At 37.6% G+C, this 23,563-nt stretch overlaps 1 long non-coding RNA gene across 1 annotated transcript; it reads left to right on the forward strand.

The window, feature by feature from the left end:
• The first annotated feature begins 19,068 nt into the window (after positions 1–19,068).
• Positions 19,069–22,900, forward strand: LOC122012154. Its single transcript, XR_006120149.1, has 3 exons — positions 19,069–19,313; positions 21,402–21,475; positions 22,618–22,900. It is a non-coding gene; the product is annotated as an uncharacterized LOC122012154 (long non-coding RNA).
• The last annotated feature ends 663 nt before the right edge of the window (positions 22,901–23,563 follow it).

Below are 23,563 nucleotides of genomic sequence, written 5' to 3' on the forward strand. Positions count from 1 at the left end.
AGAAGAGGACTTTGAGTCTTCGAAGACTCACGCCATGTGACATCGGAGAAATCCTTCTTCATGGCAAACCGAAGGAGTACCTTGTCAATGTATGTACTCTTACTTAGGCCAAGCAATCTCTTAGATCTATCTCTATAGATCTGAATCCCTAGAATGCGGGATGCCTCACTTAAGTCCTTCATTGAGAAGCAACTCCCTAGCCAGGTCTTGACAGACTGAAGCATAGGGATGTCCTTCCCAATGAGTAGTATGTCATCCACATACAATATGAGGAAGACAACTATGTCCCCTACAACCTTCTTGTAGACACAAGGCTCATCTTCGTTCTTGATGAAACCAAACTGTTTGATCGCATCATCAAATCGAAGATTCCAGCTCCGGGAAGCTTGCTTTAATCCATAAATGGACATATGCAGCTTGCATACTCTACTAGTATGCTGTGGATCTACAAAACCCTCAGGTTGTGTCATGTACACATCCTCGAGTAGGTTTCCATTCAGAAACACGGTTTGACATCCATCTGCCATATCTCATAGTCATGGTAAGCTGCAATAGCAAGCATGATCCGAATGGACTTAAACATCGCTACTGGAGAAAAAGTTTCATCATAGTCAATACCATGAATCTGCTTGAAACCTTTAGCTACTAAGCGACCCTTATAGATAAGTCCATCCATGTCAGTCTTTCTCTTAAAGACCCACTTACACCCAATGGGTTTTACCCCTTCAGGTGGATCAACCAAAGTCCATACTTGGTTGGTGTACATGGATTCCATTTCGGATCTCATGGCCTCTAGCCATTTCTCGGAGTCTGGTCTCATCACAGCTTCCTGATAGGTGGTAGGCTCATCCTCTATGAGCATAACGTCATCATGGTCAGACAAGAGAAATGAGTATCTCTCAGGCTGACGACGCACCCTATCAGACCTGCGAAGAGGAATGTCTACTTGAACTGGTTGTTGTTCCTCAACTCCTTGTGGAACATCATCCACAACACTTTGTGGTTCCAGTTCAATTTCCATCGAGGCATCAGTGCTATTGTTCGCATCTTGAACTTCTTCAAGATCGAACGCGCTCCCACTAGTCTTTCTAGAAACAAAGTCCCTTTCTAGAAAGACCCCAGTCTTTGCCACAACTACCTTGTGCTGACTGGGAATGTAGAAGTAATATCCCTTAGTTTCCTTGGGATATCCGATGAAATAGCACTTTGTTGGATTTGGGTCCTAATTTGTCTGAGACTTGACGTCTAACGTAAGCCTCACAACCCCAAATCCTCATGAAAGACACCTGGGCATCTCTCCCAGTCCATATCCTATATGGTATCTTTATCACGGCCTTTGATGGAACTCGGTTGAGTATGAAAGCTGCCGTGTCTAGAGCATATCCCCATAGATATGTCGGAAGATCTGTGTGACTCATCATAGATCGTACCATATCTAATAAGGTACGATTCCTCCGTTCGGATACACCATTCCACTGTGGTGTTCCAGGAGGAGTGAGTTGGGATAGAATCCCATACTCAGCTAGATAGTCACGGAACTCATGGCTAAGGTATTCTCCACCTCGATCGGATTGAAGTATCTTAATACTCTTGCCAAGCTGGTTCTGTACTTCATTCTTGAATTCTTTGAACTTTTCAAAGGATTCAGACTTATGTGTCATCAAATACACATAACCATATCTACTGAAGTCATCAGTAAACGTGATGAAGTACCTATAAGCGCCTCTAGCAGCAACATTGAAAGGGCCACATACATCACTATATATGAGTCCTAACAAATCAGTTGCTCTCTCGCTGTGCCCACTAAAGGGAGTCTTGGTCATCTTGTCTCGTAGGCATGACTCGCATATCTCATATGATTCAAAATCAAATGAGTCCAGCAAACCATCCTTATGGAGCTGGGTAAGCGCTTGTCATTTATATGACCTAAGCGACAGTGCCAGAGGTATGTTTGGTTCATGTCATTTGACTTGAACCTCTTGGTATTTACGTTATAGATAGGACTCTCTAGATCTAGAATATAGAGTCCGTTTATCAGAGGTGCACTACAATAGAACATATCGTTTAAATAGACGGAACAACATTTGTTCTTTATTATAAACGAAAATCCTTTCTTGTCCAAACAAGAAACGGAAATTATGTTCTTAGTCAAGGCACATAACAACAATCATCTAATTCTAGTACAAGCCCGGAGGAAGAGATAGATGATAAGTTCCTACAATAGCAACAACTCGTGCTCCATTGCCTACTCGAGGTTTATCTCACCCTTCGTCAATGCCTGCTATTTCCGCTTCTACATTAGTACAAATGTGCGAAGCACATCCGGTATCTAATACCCACGATGAAGAAATAGAGAGGTTGACTTCTATAACATTTATACCTGAAGTAGAAATCTTATTTCTCTTCTTCTTAAGATCTTCCAGGTATTCTTTGGAGTTCCTCTTCCAGTGCCTTGCTTGTCCTTGATATAGGTGACGAAGATGTTCAACCATATCGTAAGCGCTCATCAACTCATGTTGCTTCTGAAGCTCAGAGTTCATGGTTGCGAGCATAAGACAAGACACATCTAATGCATCATCTTGATGCTTCTTGTAAGCATCTCGGTCTGCTCGCGTGGCAGTGGCAGGAGGAGACTCCGGAATGGGCTGCTCCAGAACGTACAGTTTACGTTCTTGGGTGAGAACTATTCTCAGGTTCCTGTACCAGTCCAGGAAATTTGCTCCGTTGAGCTTGTCCTTCTCAAGGACAGATCACAGAGAGAAAATGTTCGTATTTGACGTCATGGTTATCTACAACAGAAAATTTGCTGAAATAAATATCATATTCTTAGAATCATTTAATTAGACCTTTAATTAAATGATGCTCCCACTGAATTCTATAATTCTTGTGGGACAAGATCCACATCATACTAACCCTTGAGTTAGCTTTGGCTAATACGCCCAAGGCTTAGTATGATCGGTAGGTAACGATTACCAATTACATCTCTATGCAACTCTTGTTTATAAAATCAATATCCGCATTTATATTAAAACTCGAGTTAGCTACGCCCGAGAGTTAATATAGATGTGATTTTGATCTATCTTTTCCAACCGTTGGAATAATGCCTATAGTTGACTCGATCCAACCGAGTAACTAGGAATACTCAATCTAATTGAGTTTGTATTCACCCATGCGTTGATAGGCGGGACCAAGATTGTCCATCCGTACCCTACCAAGATAATATGTATTGCTCTGCTTTGGCAGATTCAACAATACATGTGATCGAGGTAGTGATAGGTATCACGGCACGGTTAGGCATTTAGAGTTGGTTCGATCGAGATCTAATCTAATAGAAAAGGATGCATCTTGTGCACAACTTAGATCTAATCTAATCGCAAGGGTGCATCATGTGCACGACTTCGATCTAATCTAATCGTAAGGCACTAATTAATTAATTACTTATTAAACATGCATCATATACATAAGCAATTAACTAATTAAGCTATTTGTGATTTAGTCATGGCCCTACTACGATCTTCTCAAGCCAATGAGAAGATCGAATGGTCAACCTAGGGTCAACAACTTCTCCAAGCTCCTCCCTTTGACCACCATGTGTTGCTCGTGCCCGCCTCGGAACTCCGTCTCGTGTGGACCCTCCACCGCTCCAATTTGTACATTACAATTTGAAACTCGAGTTACATTCGAGTCTAAATCTAATTTACAACAAGAATATAAGAGAAGGCACGACGCGCAGGTCGCGAATACAATACAACACTCGCAAACACATAACGGCACGCAGGCCGTATTATGAATTACAACACAACCAATCATATTGGGTTTTTGGGCCATGACTATCACAAAATTAATATATAATTCAAAATTATATATTTTCATAATTTTCTATAATTTTAAAAATAATTTTTACAATTTTTACGAGTAAAATTTCCCGGCGGTCCCGTTTAGCGATTTCGGGCGCAATCGCGGAACGGATCCCCTTGCGGGGCCCAGGGGCAGCGCCCCTACCCGCGATCTAACCATCGCGAGGGTTCGTTTGCGATCCAACAGCGCCTAAACCCGCTGTCCCAAAACGATTTGGGCCGAGACATTGCCGTTTCGGAAAAATCTTCCCGGCGGGTTCGTTTTAAGCGATTTCGGGTGCGATCGCGGAACAAATCCCCTTGCGGGGTTAGGGGCAGTACCCCTACCCACGATCTAACCATCGTGAGTTGCTCCTTTGCGATCTAATGGCACCCAAGCCCGCTGTCCCAAACGGATTTGGGGCAAAACGAAGCCGTTTTGGAAAAATCTTTCCGGTAGCCGAAGCCTACAAGTGCCGAGACACTTGTGCTTCGCTTCTACGGAAAAATTACCCATAAAAACTATAAAATCATAATTTTACAGAAAATTACAGAAACTTTAGTTTTCATAAAACCAAAAATCAAACTCGTACAAGCCTTGCACGTGGCTCTGATACCACTGTTGGGTTTTTCGGGCCGCGAAAACCGCTTTTCGCGTCGCGGAAACCCCGAATCGCCCAAGCCACGGATCTCGTGCAAGGTAAAACTTTCGAAAAATACGAGTACGAGTTTAAAACACGATCGACTCTTAGATCTACGAGGGAAAAACATTTACCCTTGATGCGTGCCCTTCGCAATCCCGCAACGTCCAAAGGTAGCCGGATCTCGAGACCGTCAAGCGAACGGTCCTCTAGCGGTATCCACACGAACAAGGAGTGGTCTTCTACCACTCAAAGATGGAGAGGAGAACCCACAAGTGTGCTAGCACTTTCTAGGGCTCTCGGATTGGATCTAAAAAGGTGAGAAAGGAGAGAATATAGAAGAGGAAACACATGTACACCTCTTGGTTCCCTCCTTTGTGACCTTCACCTTCCCTTAGGCTTTGGATTTAACTCACACTCCTCCTTTTCTCCATGAAACCCACGACCATCAGCAAGGTTGAGAGAGGAAGAAGCACCCAAGGAAGAAGAAGCATTTACCACAATTAATTTTCCACAAGACAAAACCCATTTTTCCTTTAGTGTGGCCGGCCACACTAGTGTAACTCCCACATTAATGTGCCCGGCCACATTAATGCATTTGGTGTGTAACCTCCATGAGGTGGCACACCATTAAATGAGGAGATGATGTGGCTAATGATGTAGCTAGATTGGTCATACCAAGTAGGATGAGTCAACCTTCATGATGATGTGGCAAGACATCAAGTCAAACTTGATGTTTCAACTTCCATTTGGTCAAGTCAAACATGACCAATTTTCTTCCTTGTTGAGTTAAATCCAACCTTTGATTCAAGTCAATTTAATTTAATGAATCTCAATTCATTAATATAAATTGACTCATGAATCAAATTTAAATTAGACTAATTCAACAATTGAATCTAATTGAGTCTAACTCAATAAGTCTAATTTGAATCCAATCTTTGATTCATCATATGAATCTAATCCTATTGGTTCATCATATGAACCTAATCTCCATGCACATGTTCTTTGTGTGTGACCCAATAGGTTCTTGTAACGTTGGCAATGTTACAAACTCTTTTAGAAACATAAGCAATGAGCGGCATCTAGCAATACATCATTGATACCCAAGTTACAAGAAATGTTGAGATCCAACATCACCTTGTGACTACTAATTGTGACTCCTCACAATATGTGACAAGTGTCCTTCTATCCTAGACATCTAGATTGATCAATGTGAGGCATAGACTGTGTCATCCTCTGACCAATCTAAATCTTGAACTCCGAGTAGACTCACTCAATCAAATGAGCTCAATATCTCATATTGACTCATTTGGGTATGGCCATACACTTCGTGGTCTCACTCTATCAAGAATATCGATGTCTCTCCCGTCATATAGGAGGGATAGATCCTATCTACATCACTCACATCCCTCTGCATAATTTGTTATATACCCAGTAATCGCCTTTATAGTCCACCCAGTTACGGGTGACGTTTGACGAAACTAAAGTACATAACTCCTTATGTAGGGATCCATGGTCACTTCAGGTCTAAGGACTAATAGTCATACTAATAGCCACATGAGAAAGTATATGCCACTCATATAATGATCCATGATACTTTCTCATGGCGGGTCATTCAGTATACATTCTCTAATGCATACTCATGTGTCAGCTTGATATCTCTATATCCATGACTTGTGAGATCAAGTCATCGAGCTGACCTACATGCTAGTCTTATTGTATTAACATTGTCCCTGAATGTTAATACTCGACTAGGAATGATTTAGAGTAGTGTTCCCTATATCATCTCACTATCGATTCAACTAATCGATTGATATAGGTATGAACGTTCTACTCAAGGACGTTACTATACTTATTTTATCTGACACTAATACAAATAAGCATAATAACCAAAAACCAATGCCTTTATTAATATACAAAAATATGATATACATGAGTCCATACAATCATCAAATGATTGGCTCTAGGGCTCTAACTAACAGTTTCTTCTCCTTCTTAGAATAATTTGATCCCACCAAATAATAGCATAATCAATAAATTGAACAGCAGCTAGTTTTACATTCTTCTCTTCAAAGTAGTTGTGACAATCAAACACTAATTCAACTTTCTTTTCCCTCTCCAAATATACGCCTGGATCGCTTTTGTCTTGAAATGAAGGAATCTTCATCTTGATATTTCTCAAGTTTCTATCAACATAATCATTCATTCTTTCTCTTCTACCACCAATTCTAGCATGACCAGATCTGCCACTAGAAACCCTATCATCAATGTCCTCAGATATGCCATCTTCATTATCATCATTGTTACCATCACGGTTATATTGCCTTGAATTTCGTGTAGGGACTCTAGCAGCTTGGCTATTTTGCAATTCCAAAAATACAGCATCTTGTCTCTCTAATCTATAGAGGATTTGATTGAATCTGATTTTCATGCGTTCCAAGTGTTGTCTCATGGCTCATTGATCAAGTGTTTCTCTAGGTCTTGCTTCCTCTCCACTTGTCTCCATTAATGCAATCTGTTGACACTCAATCACTCAACTCACTAATGTTAGCTCTTTAAAGAACTTAGAATTGTAGCAATTTTCCTATAAGCGTTCGTTGACTAATTGAAACTCCCAAGGGTATTAGGATAAAAGATAGGAATTGATATAAAAATCCAAGATGAAGAATTGAAAACTAATATTAAGGATTGAAAGAAAATTTGTCAGAATTAAATCTTGGCAGAACTTAAAAGGAAAATACGGAATTGGAAAATGCAAGTATACTAGGCAAGACTTTAAAGGAGATGCAGAGTATACTAGGTGAGACTCTTAAGAAAATACAGAATTGGAAAATGCAAGTGTCCTAGGCAAGACTTTAATGGAGATGCAGAATATACTAGGCAAGACTTTAAAGAAAATACGGAATTGGAAAATGCAAGTATACTAGGTAACACATTAAAGGAGATGCAGAGTATACTAGGTAAGACTTTAAAGAAAATAAGGAATTGGAAAATGCAATTATACTAGGCAAGACTTTAAAGGAAATGCAGAATTGGAAAATACAAGTATAGAAATAGCAATTCTCTATACCCACCTTATTTTTTTTTCTTTCATTTTTTTTAATTTCCATCCTTTTTTTTGCTGAAAATATTTTTTTTTGAATTTTGACCTTTTTTTTGCTGAAAATATTTTTTTTTAATTTCGACATTTTTTTTATAGGAACAAGATGACTAAAACTTACTAAGATTGAGATTATAATGAAAAGTAGATAATGTTGAACAAAATAAATAAACATTCAAGCACAAAAGAAAAAAGGATAATGAAATCGATTTAGGAAAACTAAAACTCTGATATCAAATAATGGGAATCCAAAGAGAAAGATATCTCAAGAACCCACAACGAATGATAGAAGAAAGAAAGAAAGAACTAAATTGATAAGATTGATGAAAAGAAGCTCGACCCAATGCTTAGGAAAGCATGAACCTTGGTATAGAAGATGGTAGACGCCACAACCTTGGGATGGAGGTTGATAAGTCTTCGAACGCCACAAGAAAATGCCTTGATAAGTTCTAATTCAATGAAGAACCAAAAAGTGAGAGTCTCACCATGCTTTAAACTGAAAAATATGTCAAAGATACATGTGTGGCCGTCACCTCCTTTATTTATAGCTATAAGGTGAATAAAACCCCTAAAAGGCCAAACGAAAGCCCATTTAGTAAAGGCCTATGTAGACTACTTAGTCATTTTAAGTTTATGGCTTTATTACACCCCAAATAAAAGTAGAAATTGAGTCTAAATTGAGCCTACATATCCCAAACATGAGACTTAAGTGCTAATTAAGCTCATCTAAGGCTTGAATTAGATTGACTATGCCGAATGACTTGCTCTTGGTCAAACCTTCTGTTGGGATGTATACTATAACGTAGCTTTTGTATGAACATCTGTTTTGATATATTTTGAAATGAGAATCACTTTAGACAAATGTCTGCATTTTATATTTGCATATATACCAATGTAGTTGTCCATTTAGTTTATATTATAGATAACATGGTGTGTGGTGTCACACAGAAGATCATGTTATCGGTTCCTTATACATTATTAATAGTAGCTCACAACCAAGTTGGATTGGGACATGCCATTAGAACGGTTGTAGTATAATTTGGTATTAGTTTGTCTTGACTATAAAATTACACTAGTACACTATGTGTGTATTGAGCAGGACCGTTTGAGGTTGTTTGATCTGTACTGACTATATAAGAGAACAGAACCTCTGTTATTATGGATGTGCGTCCTCTTAATCCCTATATAATAATAAGCACGTATACTTAGTATTTATTTCTTTAACTTATCAATGGGTGAGATTTATTCGTTAAATCAATAGGCCCGATGAGTTGGGAGATAGTATTATTTATATGGTGTGTTGTTGATTATAGAAGGAATTGTGTCCTAATTATTTAGGTTGATGATGCCCCCTTGAGGAGGTCATAAGGATTATCATGGAAACCCTACAGGTAGACTTAGTTCGACATGATAATAAAGTTGAGTTACTACTCTTGGAATCAGATGTTAATTAATTGAGTTGTTAGTAACTCAATTAATTAACGGGTATACGATATCTTAAACACAGGGAGATTAATGCACTCATGCTAAGAAGGAGCCCATATTGCAATATGAGATTGGTGCGATAGTTCAATAGTTACCCTTTAGTGGTATGGGTTATTATTGATGGACTTGGGTTGGGTGTACTGGTCGAACACAGGAACCCTATGCCCGTCAGGTGGCCTAAACCAATTCCTCCTCTAGGTCCCTATTGTAGCCTCTATATAAAGTCTCACATCCACCCATCCATAACTTGGTTTGGTTTAACTTAGTTTAGTTTAACTTAACTTGGTTTGGTTTAACTTAACTTGGTTTGGTTTAACTTAACTTGGTTTCGTTTAACTTGGTTATAGAAAGAGAGATTTTTTCTAAACAGAATTCAGTTATAGAAAGAGAGATTTTTTCTAAATAGAATTCTATTATTTTTATTTCTTTGTAACCGACGACATGCCTATAAAAAGGAGTAGGTGGTGGCTCCTAAAACCTAACTTTCTAATTTTCCTAATTCCTCAATTCTCTTCTCTCCTCCTAGGGCCAGCAGCACACATCCTTCTCCTTGTGGTCGGCGCCCCTCACCTCCCATCTTCCTCCTTGGTGGCCAGTGTCATTCTTCCCAAGCTAGGGCCGACACCCCTCCCCTCATCTTGAGGGTCGGCGCCCCTCCTTGCTAGGGCCGGCGCCCATCCTTGCTAGATCACTTGGTGGCTGGTGGCTTAGAGAAGAGGAAGAAGTTGAAGAAGAGGAAGAAGAGGAAGAAGAAGAGAAGGAAGAAGATTAGAAGGTGTCCCATCCTAGAGCCTCCTTTTGTAGCCGGCGGTTTGGAAATCGAGAAGAGAAGGAGGGTGGTGTTGTCTTGGTAGATCGTCACCCACACGACGTCCAAGAAGAGGAGAGGAATGCGGTAGAAGATCAAGAGGTCTTTAGCTACAAAGAAAAGGTACAATTAGTTCTTTAATTCCGCTGTGTAATTAGTTAGTTTTCTTTGTATCGTTCTTGAAAACCAACACAAGAGGCCAGCGATCTTATACTTCGATCAAGGTGTGCTTTGATCCGTCATGAACTAGCTTGATTGATCAAAGACATGTCTAATAAAAAAATGCAGGTTACTAGGAAAAGTTTTGTTCTTGTACAATTTTTGTACAGGGAAATTTAAATAGAACGGAATTCCCAGCGCCAACAATTGGTATCAGAGCGGGTTTTCTGCCTCTGTGTGATTGGTTTTCGGTTAAATTATGCACTATTCATATATAATTTAGGTAGGATATGTAACGCCCGCCCCTCCTGCTAGTAAGGCGGGGTTACTTTACTACTCTATTTGCGGAAACATACATGCATATTGAAATTTCTTTCAAAAGTAAGACAGTAGAAATATCATCAAGTCATGCGGAACAATAACATAATACACTTGGTTCATGTCGACATAACAAAATAACTTAAGCAGGTCTTTTATTTGCCTTAGCCGAGCCACCACCACACACATCTCCTTGCCTCTCCTGCAGCTCCCTTAGGTCATCCATTCTTTGCCCTTATATGTGGTACAAGGAAAGTAAGCTATAAGCACACAGGCTTAGTAAGATCCTTTCCTACTCACAAAATCCATATATCAAAACATAAACACATAAGCATATAACCATGGAAATATGATCATCTATCATCATATGGTGTATACATAGCATCATAACATATTATCTCATAAAGAACATCATGCTATATCATAAATCATCATATCATATAAATCATAAGGGCATAACATGTCATATTATAAATCATAACATATCATCTCATAAAGAACATCATTCTATATCATATCATAAATCATCATGTCATATAAATCATAAGGGCATCATATGTCATATCATAAATCATGAAGAACATCATGCTATATCATATCATAAATCATCATGTCATATAAATCATAAATCATATCATCTCATAAAGAACATCATGTTATATCATATCACAAATCATCATGTCATATAAATCATATCATGCAAGATGTCTTTTAAAACATGTGTCATGTCATATGCAAGATGTCTTAAAACATATCATATAGTACTTGAACATAATATCATCTTGAGGGCCCGGCTTGTACCACATACATACATAAATGCGCGCAATCCCTAGGACAGGGTAGCTAGCCCCGAACCTACTAGGGATCTAGGTCCGTACTATGACCGTCGACCTAGGGGCGTACTAAGGAGTCCATCCCTTTACTAGACCCGTTCATAGTCCGTCGGCCTAGAGGCGCTTATGGAGCCCACCCTTGGTACAAGCCATACAAAGTAAAATAGCATATCATGGTTCATGTCATAACATAGCATATCATATCTTATCATATCATGAAGAGCGCTCTTAGTCCCCAAGGGAAGCAACTCTTAGGCCTTTACTTATCATATCATAAAGAGTGCTCTTAGTCCCAACAAAAAGGGAAGCAACTCTTAGGCCTTTGCTTATCATATCATAAAGCATGCATAATTGGGCACATAGTACATCATAAGAGACATTATTATGCATGGATCATAAGCATACATAAATGACATTTTATTTGTCATATCATAAAAGCATGCATACTTGACATAGCACATCATAAGAGACATTATCATGCATGGTTCATAGGTATACATAAATGAACACATCATCCATCATAGAAAAGACATAATCATACATGAAATCATTAAATAACATCTCTTAATTCATAGCATAGCATGTGAGACACATCTAGGCTCCTAAACCCATTATGGCCGAAAGTTCAAGAGTATGAACTTAAATTCTAAACAACATACAAGCATAAGAATCTCATGTTAACTTCATATCGTATCATAAAGAAGGTCATAAGCATGTTAATTCAAATTTTAAGCCTTCCTAGGTCTCTAATTCTTTCATGGCCGAAACCTTCATGAAGAAAAACCAAGCTCTAAGCAACATGCACACATAAATATCTAGCTAAAAATTCATATCATATCATAAGGAGGTACATGAGCATGCTAGGTTAAATTTTTAGTTTCCTTGAACCCTAAAACTTGTTCATGGCCGAAACCTTCATAAAGAGAAAAAACCAAGCTCTAAGCAACATGCAAGCATAAATATCTAGCTAGGAATTCATATCATATCATAAGAAGGTACATGAGCATGCTAGGTTAAATTTTTTACTTTCCTTGAACCCTAAAATGGATCATGGCCGAAAGTCTCATGAAGAGGAAACCAAGCTCTAAGCAACATGCAAGCATAAATATCTAGCTAGGAATTCATATCATATCATAAGAAGGTACATGAGCATGCTAGGTTAAAATTTTTAGTTTCCTTGAACCCTAAAACTTGTTCATGGCCAGGAATTCATATCATATCATAAGAAGGTACATGAACATGCTAGGTTAAATTTTTAGTTTCCTTGAACCCTAAAATGGATCATGGCCGAAAGTCTCATGAAGAGGAAACCAAGCTCTAAGCAACATGCAAGCATAAATATCTAGCTAACTCCATATTAGGTCATAAATGAAATCATGAGCATACACTACAATAAAAATGTTAAAAGACAACACCCCTACAACAACGATTTTAAGAGAAAGCGTTGCGTATTTGCTCAAAGACAACGGTTTTTGCCAAAACCGTTGTCTTTGAACTCCCCATTAAATATAAAAGACAACGGTTTTGGAAAAATTGTTGTCATTGAGTGATTTCTTTTTGAATCAACAACACTTTTTACAACGGTTTTCTGAATCCTTTGTCTTTAAGCGCTTTTTTAGTGTCTACGACAACGGTTTTAATAAAACCGTTGTCTTTGACTTTACTTGTTTCGTCATTTCCCCCTCGCAGTTTTGCTTTCCCTCTCTCCGTAAATCTTTTCGGCGCCTTCTTTTCCCCTTTGCGCTCTCAAACCTAAGTCATTTTTCTTTCCTCTCCTCATACAATCTCTTCACGCCATCCTGTTGATCGCTGGATCTTCCTCCACGACGAAGCGAGCACCTCCCATGGTTCGCTTTCTTCTTCCTGTCAGAATGAATAGTTGCATCCGACCAAACAAACCACATCCATCATAAGGTCAAGGTACAGGGTGAATCGGAAGTGATGAGGCGGAAGAAGATGGTGGTGTTGCTCCTTTCGTTCCTATTTTTCTCGGTGTTTTGCTGCGTATCTGCTGCATCCCTAGCTAGTGAGCGTGGATTTTGATGTTTGTGTGTGTGTGCGCGAGTGTGAGGGAGGGGAGAGGTTGTGGGTTTCATGGGTTCCCTGTTGAGCTTTGATCGTTCTGTTTTACTTTTTTTTTAGGGCTGGTAAGCGTGTTGTTCTTCAACCTCTTTTCTGCCCTTCTGCGGCGGCTTTGGTCGGCGACGTTGGATTCGAGGATTGGTAAGACTCGAAGATTGATTTCTCTCTCTCTCTCTTCTTTTTGTTTAGTTGATTTGGTGTTTTGGATTAATCAGCGATCTTGAGCCCCTCGATTGTGAGGATTGAGAGTGGATACGGCATCGAGACTGTTTCCGATGGGAGTAAGCATGGAATCGAGCCGTTCTCGGTCGAAGTCACGCCGGGAGGGGAGCTTCTGGTACTGGATTCCAAGAACAGTAACATCTACAAGGTTTCTTTGCCCTTGTCTAAATGTGAGTGTGTTTATCCTCTCATAAAGATCGAAGTGTCCATTTGCATGACACAAATATAACCAATGATACCACATGAAACACCATGAATGAGGCCTACAATGTGCAATTTCATAAGGATTTTAATGCTTAGACTCTTCATCTATCTCCTCAATATCCATGTTCAATGCTCTAAGTAGGCATTCAAAATTTCTATTGATGTGAATATAAATTAAAGATGTTAAATGGTTTCTGTAAAATACTTACTGAATCTATTAGTCCTAGGGACTTATGACTGATACTTGTTTGATTTTGTCTGATATGAGATTGATATCTTGACAGTGGAATATTTGAGTGTTCTTAAAGTTACTGGATGTGAAGCCACGTGATGGTCTAGAGGAGCAGCCTAAGTTGTTCTAAAAAATATCAGCAATAGTTGCTGGTTGGTGATGATGGTTTCACTGTTCTGATACCATGACGATCCAATTTTGTGATTGTCTTCCATTAGAAAGGGGCCAAAGAAGATAACTACTAATAAGTAACACGATGTGTTTGATTCCAGAATTTCTATGCTGATGTTGGCACTTTGAATATGACATTGTATTTTTAATCTTTTAATTTAGTTAATCTTTTAAGCATTTGTTCCAGATACATTCTTGAATATGATTGTTCTAAATGCGCTCTTATTGTGGTTTGTTGAATAACTAAATCTCTTTGATATTATCACTGACTTCCACTGTGAATTTTTTGGATAGACAACAGGCCTAAGCTTGTTGCTGGTTCAGCTAAAGGTTGGAGCGGTCATGTTGATGGCAAACCACGTGAAGCAAGGATGAACCATCCAACAGGGCTCACAGTCGATAGCAAGGGTAACATTTATGTTGTTGACACAAAGAACAAAGCAATTAGGAAAATCGTTGATGGCCTAAGCATGTCATTTTGTAACTACAAATCTTGTAACTTTGTGAGCTCAAGTTCATCGAATTTGTTATTGTTCTATTCTGTGCAATCAAAACGGTCCTTATTTATCAATCATGTTTTAATCACTTTCTACATGCCAGGTAGCGTGTATTCTAATGTTCAAGCTTCAGCAAGATGATTTCCCAGTGGATACTCATGTGTGCTCTTTTAACTAATCTCAAATTCTAGCAAAGTATCAACTAATATATGCAGAACCATGGTACTTTTGCAGGTTTTTAGGATAATGAGGGACATTGGTTGGATCCCCATTAAAGCAAACAGAGAGCAAGCATATATCCACCTCAATAATAGAATACCTAATCATTTGAAGTTTGACCTGAATTATCTTCTTGTAACTCATGGAAGATTTTTGTCACAGGTGTTCTGTTAGAAGAGGTAATTAGAACACGGGAGATGGTCCACAGGTTTCCTGCCCTCTCACTCAGTACTGTAAGAATACAACGAAATAAGCTAATCATTTCCAGCTTGCATCTCTATAAATCTACATCACCTGCTATCTTTCCCATAAATATTATGAGTGAAGCACTGAAGCTACTGTAGTTTATCCTTATGTTGGTTGCAACTTCTGCCTTCTTTAATTGCCTGAGCTGTAACACATTGAACTCTACCTAGTCTGTACATCTGCTTGTTATAGTTGGGCCTCATTGGTCATCTCTTAGGGTGCTTGAATAGTCTTTGACCTAAATGAAAGTTACTGAAGATGAACTCATGAAACTGTACTATGATAATTAGCTATCTTGAAATATTGCTTTAAATATAGCGCTCCATGAATACATTTAACATACTGAAGTTGGTTGTCCCTTTGTGAGTTTAATATCCATGAATACATTTAACATACATTTAACAATCGAGTTTAATATTCTTGAAAATTTTCTGTTCAACTCTTATTCATTGGCTTGTCTTTGTCTATCATAGAGCTTAGCAACTAACTCATAGGCAATCCTTTGCTTTTGGTTCTAAAGAAGATATTTTCTGATATTATCAACATTGTTAATACTTGCTTACATCACTACCCACTCATTATATTCTCTTTTTTTTCGACCAAAATTAGGTTGTGTACCTTTAAGTCACTCTCTTATCATCTGCATTTATAATATTCATACTTCTTTTCCTCTTTGATTCACACTCATGTGTGTGATTATGCAAATAGCTGCATAAGTACTATTATTTCTCTAACTTTACTAGGTACGAGGCCAATCAACCTGTCGTAGTAGACCAGTGCTTCAAGATGTTAAGCATGGTAAGCAAAAAACAAGTTTCTTTCCCATTTTTGTTTTATATTGAATTGGTAGGACAAAGTTGTGGAGCTACACAAATGCATCTCTAGCTTTCCACCTTTTAAGATTTCAAGTGATATGCTCTCTTATTCTCACGTTTATTTGCAAACAAAGTTGGATTTTCTGTTAAGTGGTACTAATCTTGTCCTCCTTTTGTTATTAGTATTTTTCCACTTTGTTTATTGAAACACTGAAACTTCCAGAGCATGCTATCATGTAGAAGAAAAATATAAAACAAAAGTTGCATCCACTTGGTGATGCTCTTTGTATTTTGATTTTTTTTTTCCTTTGATTGACTCTAGCAATGCATTTGCTGTGGAGAAACATTAATTTACTGATGAGAAAAGTCATGTCAGCTTAGTATAAGGATGAGTTTGATCCAACATTGACTCTTCATCCAATATCCCTACTGAAGAAATGGAAACTGGTGTGGCAGCACAAGGTTCTGGTTCCAGGGATTTGAAAGCCAACTCTCTCTATCCAGACAAAGGAGAAGAGAAAAAGATTCGCTTGTGTGGCTTTGAGTTCGATCCAAATTGGGATGGGGAGAGTGGAAACAAGGAGGATGGTAATTTTTGAGTTCTAAGAATAGTTTAACAATTTTGTTACTGATTATACGTCTATTAAATGCTACTACATTTTGATATTTTCTTTCTCAAGTACTTAGAAAATGATACTATACTAATTTTGGATGAGAAGAGAAGAAACCTTCTTGTTTTCTCTGGTTCCAGTTCATGCAATTATTACAATTCTCTTTTCTGTTATATTTTAAGAGAGACATATTAGATGACATCTTGATAGGTTCCTCAGGCATCAGAACTTCCCTAGCAAAAGTCTGAGTTCTCTATTTTTACTTATTAGCATTGTTCATTTTTCTCTTGCAGGTCTGCCAATTCGTGAGGCGGCTTGAGTTTTTTTGATGCAAGAAGTGAGCTTTGTTAGATGTAGCTTGCCTTGCTATTTTGTAAATTAAAATCCATATGGAGAACAGCAAAGGGAAAACATGTGATTTAGTGTATATGGAGAGTAATGGAAAACATGTGTATTTTGATGAGTAACAACTCATTTTGTATATTTTTGTATATGTGGCTACAAGATGAATTATATATGGATGTTTATTTTAGATTTAATGTAGTAAATATTTAGTTTTGCATTGGTGGTTTGCTTATAGTAAAATAAGATTGGTTGTTTAGTATTAATGAACATTAAAGACAAAAGGTAAAAATGTTGTAAAAACTAGGTAAACCACAACGAAATGGTTTTGTAAAAAGTGATAAAAGACAACGGTTTTATCCGTTGTAAAATATATTAAAACTGTTGTTAAAAAAACAAAACATGTCAAATATTATCTACCACAACAGTTTATATCTGTTGTAAAACGTATCTACCACAACGGTTTATTTCTGTTGTTGAAATTATCTACCACAACGGTTTTAAAACGTTGTCGTATCCTTCGTAGCCAAATTTTGGGCATATAAATAACAACGGATAAAAACCGTTGTCAAATGTCTACAAAGACAACGGATTCAAAACCGTTGTCGTAGGGCAATACATTCTACAACACCCTCAGTTACAACGGTTTTTTTACCCTACGACAACGGATAATATCCGTTGTCGTTTGCAGTTTTTGTTGTAGTGATACTAGATTTAGTTTAAAGCTTCTTTAGACACTAACTTCCCCATGGCCGAACCCTAAGGAACCATGTGTCTAGATTTCAAGCAACATCAAAACATGATAACCCTAAGTTTGCTTTATATCATGTCTTAAAGAGAGTCATGAACATGTTAACTTAAGTTTTAAGCTCTCCTAGGTCTTTTACTCACATTATGGCCGAAACCCTATAGTGTAATACCACTAGGTTCCAACACATACAAGCATGCAAACACTTAAAATCTTTCATACCATTTCATAAGGAAGATCATGAGCATGATAACCTAAACTTTAATCTCTCCTAATCCATTTATTCATGTCTTGGCCGAACACTTTAGGAGCATGAGATTAAGTTTTAAGCAACATACAAGCATAAGAATACCAAACCAATCTCCTATCATAGCATATATATCATGGGGACATAGTGATCATGGTTGGTTTAGGTCTTAAGCTTTCCTAGGTCTTTCATCTATACTTGGCCGAAAGTTCAAAATCATAGATCTAGGTTTTAAGTAAGCATACAATATAAGAACCATTAACTAGCTTCCTATACTAGGGTGCTTATCATAAGAACATAAAGAACATGCTTATCTAGGTCTTGAACTTCCCTAACCTTTTTATTCATGTCTTGGCTGAAAAGTCTTAGGAGCATGGAGTTAATTTTCAAACATTTTAATCTTGTGGAAAATATAAGCAACTTGTACCACAGGTGAGGGGATACTTACATCCTTTCGCTTGTTGTTCCTAAAGAAAAGTGGTACCCTTGAGGAGGAAGAAGAAGGAGCTTCTCTTTCTAGCCCTCCCTTTTGTTTTCTTTTTCTTGTAAAGAGTAAACCTTGAGTCTCCTTCTTAGGAATTAGTTTTCATGGAGAGAAAACCTTAGCTTTGTAACGACCCAAATTTTCTCATTTTGAGCTCCAAAAATAATTCAAAAATATTTTGAAATGCTATAGAAAAATTCTAGAGATTTTTAGAAATTTTTAGAATATTTTTACGTAATTTTTGGAGTTCGTTTGGTATTTTTACCAAGAGGAAGAAGTTTAAAAAAAAAATAATAGTAAATATATATGTTTAAGCCTGGTTTTGAACCCAGGACTTCGAACCTGAATCAAGTTTTTATCGAGCTCAGCCAACCAACTGGTCTACAACCTTTTTGTGAACATATATGGGACGAAATACATTTAAGCAGTAGTTAAGAACAGTTAAAATAAAAGGGAAATTAAACGCTCGGCTGAGGTTTCGAAACCGTGACCAGAGCTTTCAGTTAAACACAACCAACCAACTCTTCCAGCTGGCGTTTTTTATTAAAGAAGGAGAAATATTCTATTTGAGCAGTAGTTAGGAAATAGAGAATAAATATGAAATAAAATGGTTGAAGCCGAGACTCGAACCCACGAGCCGGGCCTTAAGCAAAACGCAGCCAACCAACTGCGCCAGCGGTTGATGCTAATTAAATATGCAGCGACAAATATTTAAGGTATAGTATTTAATAAAAAAAACCCTAGTTATAAAAGAGGGCTTATTTTTCTTCCCGAGACAAATTTCTTCTCATCTCTTCTCTTCTCGCGACGGCGTCGATCTCTCTCGGGCGAAACCGCAGCAGGAAGCTGGGGTGTTTCCGACGGCCGGCGAGGGTTCAATCCGAGAGCTTTTCGCTTCTTCACGATCCTCTCGGCGAGGTGGACGCTTAGGCACAAGAAGAGGTCAGGAACTCAAGCATCTCAGCAACCCTAGAAGCCCTTTCCTCCTTCAGTAGAGAGTCTAAGAACGCAAGGTGAGTTGCTACTCACCAGCAGTAGGATAGCTCCGATTGTTCCTTTCTTTTCCGAAAGCTTTGGGATAAATTGTAGGTGGTTTGTGTTTTGATCGGATTCTTGTTTTCCATGATTTCGTAGCATGTTGTTAAGGATGGTTGGTTTGGTTTTCTGCCGTGAATCACATAAAGAAGATAGAAGGGTTCTTATTTTGGTGTTTCCTTGCTTGTTAGAGTTTTGCTGTGAAGCATGTTTAGGAACTTTGTTTGCTGCCGTGAGGTTCAGGGAAGAACATGAAATGGTTTAATTCGGAGCATGCGGTTTAGTGGCATTGGGAAGCATCTTAGTTTAGATTTTTTTTTTCCTTTGTTTTGGAACTGGCTATACAGAATTGAGGAATTGATAGAGCTTTAGTTTCCTTTCATGTTATGGATCATGCTATATAGAATTGTTGCTAGGGATTTAGTCTTCCTTTCATGACTTCGGAACAGTTTTGGATTGGTTTCAAGATTGTTTTTATTTCCTAAAGATTCTTTAGACTTATGATTTAGCATGTTGTTGGACTTTTCTATTTGTTATTAGTTAAGCATGTGTAGTTTCTTTATTACTAGAAGAGCACGAGCAGTATTGAATTATAATGTTTCTCCTTACTATTAGAATAACATGAACAGACTTAGGTTTGGTTTATCTTGAAGCTTGCTGCCATAAAACCAGATTTAGTTGTTTAGATTCGGAAATGAGAGCATGAAACATCCTAGTATTTGATTTTCTTCTTTGCTGCCATGTGTAGGAACAGGCCTTTTAATGAGCATGCAGTAGAGTGGTTTTGTGCTGTTAGCATTTCCATTGCTTAGTTTTGATACAGATCCTTCCTTATTAGTTTTATGCATGCAGACACCAAGTTTATGTAACTCCAATGAGTAGGAACAGCTATGTCAGTTCACGTTGCAGTTTGGGGTTTCCTTTGCATTCATTTTAGCATGCTTAAAGATCTCAGAATTGTTTCCTTTGTTTTAAATCTGTTGTAGCATGTTTAAGTTGTTCTAGTTTCCTATTTGCTATTGGAATAACATGAGCTGTTCTATTTTTATAGCATGCAGATTTTTATAAGTAAAGTATGCAGATTTTGTTAAGCTTTGCATGCAGATTTATGTTAAGCTTTGTATATAGATTTTCAGCACGTAGGGTGTGTTCTAGTGCACACCAAGTGCTTGATAAAATGCTTAGCTCAATATAATGCTACAGTAGGCATTTTAATAGCTTAGTAAATGCAGTAGAAGCATTTAAAATAACTTATTTAGTCTTGCTTCAGCTTATATGGGACTACGGTCCAATGGGTGGGCTCCCACAGTCGCCTCTAGGTTTAGATAACCTAGTTCTAGGTTCAGATAACCTAGTTAAAGCAAGGTAAGAAAATTAATTATGAAATCAGTATTTTATTTTCAGTAGTGGCACTGTACTGGATTAGATATCCATTGGGTTGGGCTCCCACAGTCGTCCCTAGGTTTAGATAACCTAGTAAACCCTACTAGACTCGGAACTTGCAATCCCGGGTTTAGTTAGGGATGCGCGCACAGCAAGTACAGTTGCCGGGCCCATCAGCAGCATGATTATTATTTTAATCTATTATGTAAATAGTTTTCAAAACTTCACAAATTAGTTATGTGAATACAAGTTAGACTCAGTTTAGCATTAATTAGTTTAGCTTAGGTATCAATTCAGTTTCTTATTGATACACATGATAGTTCTATGATTAGCTTTACATGTTAGCTTTTCAGTTAGTTTCTTTGCTATTTATGAGCATGATTAGCTATACATGTTTAGTATTTCAGTTAGTATGATTCCTTTGCTATTTATAAGCATGATTAGCTATACATGTTTAGTATTTCAGTTAGCATGATTCCTTCGCTATTTATGAGCATGATTAGCTATACATGTTAGCTTTTCAGTTAGTTGTTTTCTTTGCTATTTATGAGCATGAGTAGCTTTACATGTTAGTACTCAGTTTTAGCATGTTTTTATTTATATACATGCATATCGAGTTTTTGTGAGTAGGATAGCGCTCACTAAGCTTTTAGCTTATAGATACTATTTTCCTCCTACTGCAGATAAAGGAAAAGCTAAAGTATAAGGAAGAAGGCGACAAGGAGATGCTGTGACGGTGTGTGATGTGTGGACTATGGTGATCCTTGAGACTTAGCTAAAGAACTTACTTAGTTTAAAAATTTGTTTAGTTTAATTTCTTATTAAGTTGATAAGAAAATTTTGTAGTAAGAAGTTATGTTTCCGCTTTTCATTTCTTACATGATTTGATTTATTAAACTGCGTGGTTGTGAAAATATATGTTCCAGCCGCCTGTGGCTGAGTATATGTTCACCGGTACAGGGGAGATTCTGCCGAAATTTTTCGGTAGGGTTTCCATGTGATTTTTTTATCATACCGGTTAAGTAGAGTTAGTAGTCAAGTAACGGTCATCCTTAGAGTGTAGTAGTAGTAAGAAGGGTGGTCGTTACAAGCTTGGATCTTGGGAATGAGGGAGAGAAAGCTCTATGTCTCGGTGGAGAAGGGAGAAGGAGAAAGGAGGAGGAGGAAGAAGAAGGAGGAAGAATGAACAATCTTTTCTTTCTCTATTCTTCTCTCAATCCTATTTATTCATCATGAGAATGAATTATGTCCCCATTCATCCCCTTAACCCCTCTATCTCTACCCTCCCTTAATTTCCACGAAATTAGAGGAGAAAGAGGAAGGAAAGCAACTTGTCTTTGGCTTGCTTCTTTCCTTAACCAAGAGGAAGAGGAGGTAAGCCACTTGGTTCTCTTGTTCCTTTACTTAACTATCTTCTTACTTTTAACTACAATTTCCATTCTTTTCTATTCATCTATTATTCATTGTCCTAGTGGTTATCATGTACTAATTTAACTCTAACATTTGTGGGAGGTTCAAGGTTCAAACCTTAACCTCACTTCCTTTTTATTTTATTTTCTATTTCCATTTCTCTTTTTCTTTTATTCTTAAAGGAAAAATACTCATAGGTCTAGCTTATCATTTCGTGGGTGTTACAGGATAATAGTAGGAGGATATGCAAGATAGATTAACTCTGTGGTTGCAGGCATCTTAGTTCCATCTATTATGGCCTATTGTGTTTGTATGTGATTTGAACCCTCGGGCATGTTAAGGGTATTTTATGTATGCATGATTGTAATTATTAAATACAGCCGGAGTTGTATTAGTTTATTTTACATTTTGTTTGATCTAGATTACATGTACATTCCTTCATGGAATATAGGATCGATAAATGTAATTTTTTATTTCTTAATGTTGCAGCTTGCTATGTGTGGTGCTACCTTAAGGACTGGAGGCACGACGAAGAAGGAAGCAAGATAGACGCGACGACATGAACCCTAGGGTCGGCGGCTAGGTTTTTTCCTCCTCACCTGGCTAGGGTTGGCGGCGGCTAGGGCTAGTGGCATACAGAGGACAACGATGGATGATGCCATAATAGTTAGAAATTTATTTTAATATTTATTGTCTTTATATGCTGTGTTTGTGTGCTTGTGTGCATGTGTGATGTGTGTGCATGTTAAAATTCCTCATTTTTAAATAACTAAGTGGGAGAGGAATTATTTAAATAAATTCCACGATCTCCATTACTGATTTGTAAGTGATGCATACAAACTTACGTGTTGGCTTTAAGTGCCTTCCGCCATATCGGATGAGTTTGTTTGCGGATCACTAGATCAAACTTCCTCTATGGATGATTATAGGAAATTATTTAGGTTTATGTGATCTTCTCCATCTGAAGGGGCACAATTCTAATTAATGGACTAAGTATCAAGTAATGGTATACACTTAGGCGCATTTAATAGTATCCTCCCCATCGGAGTCACTGCTATTATTTGTGTGACTGAAGACAAACCAACTATTATTTTATTTGTCATAAAGTTAGGTTGACAAGATAATAAAATTAATGGGTAAAACCTCCTCTTACAAATGTTTGAATTAGTATGCGTCCACACTATCGTGGCATACGAAATTCACGGTATTTTAAGGTGTTGGTGAATTTAAATAATATTGTTCGAGGAATCAATATTATTTTAAATTCTAAAGTTTTGACCAAATATTTTATTTTATGATTCTCAGGATTTCAATCCTCTTGCTGTTATTTTAAAAGAAAAAAAACTTACTGGTCCCAATTATATTGATTGGAAATGAAACTTGGACATTGTCTTAACTGCTGAAGGATATAAATTCATACTTTTTGAGGTCTGTC

Source organism: Zingiber officinale, chromosome 8A (genome assembly GCF_018446385.1).
Source record: "Zingiber officinale cultivar Zhangliang chromosome 8A, Zo_v1.1, whole genome shotgun sequence".
NCBI classification, from domain to species: domain Eukaryota; kingdom Viridiplantae; phylum Streptophyta; class Magnoliopsida; order Zingiberales; family Zingiberaceae; genus Zingiber; species Zingiber officinale.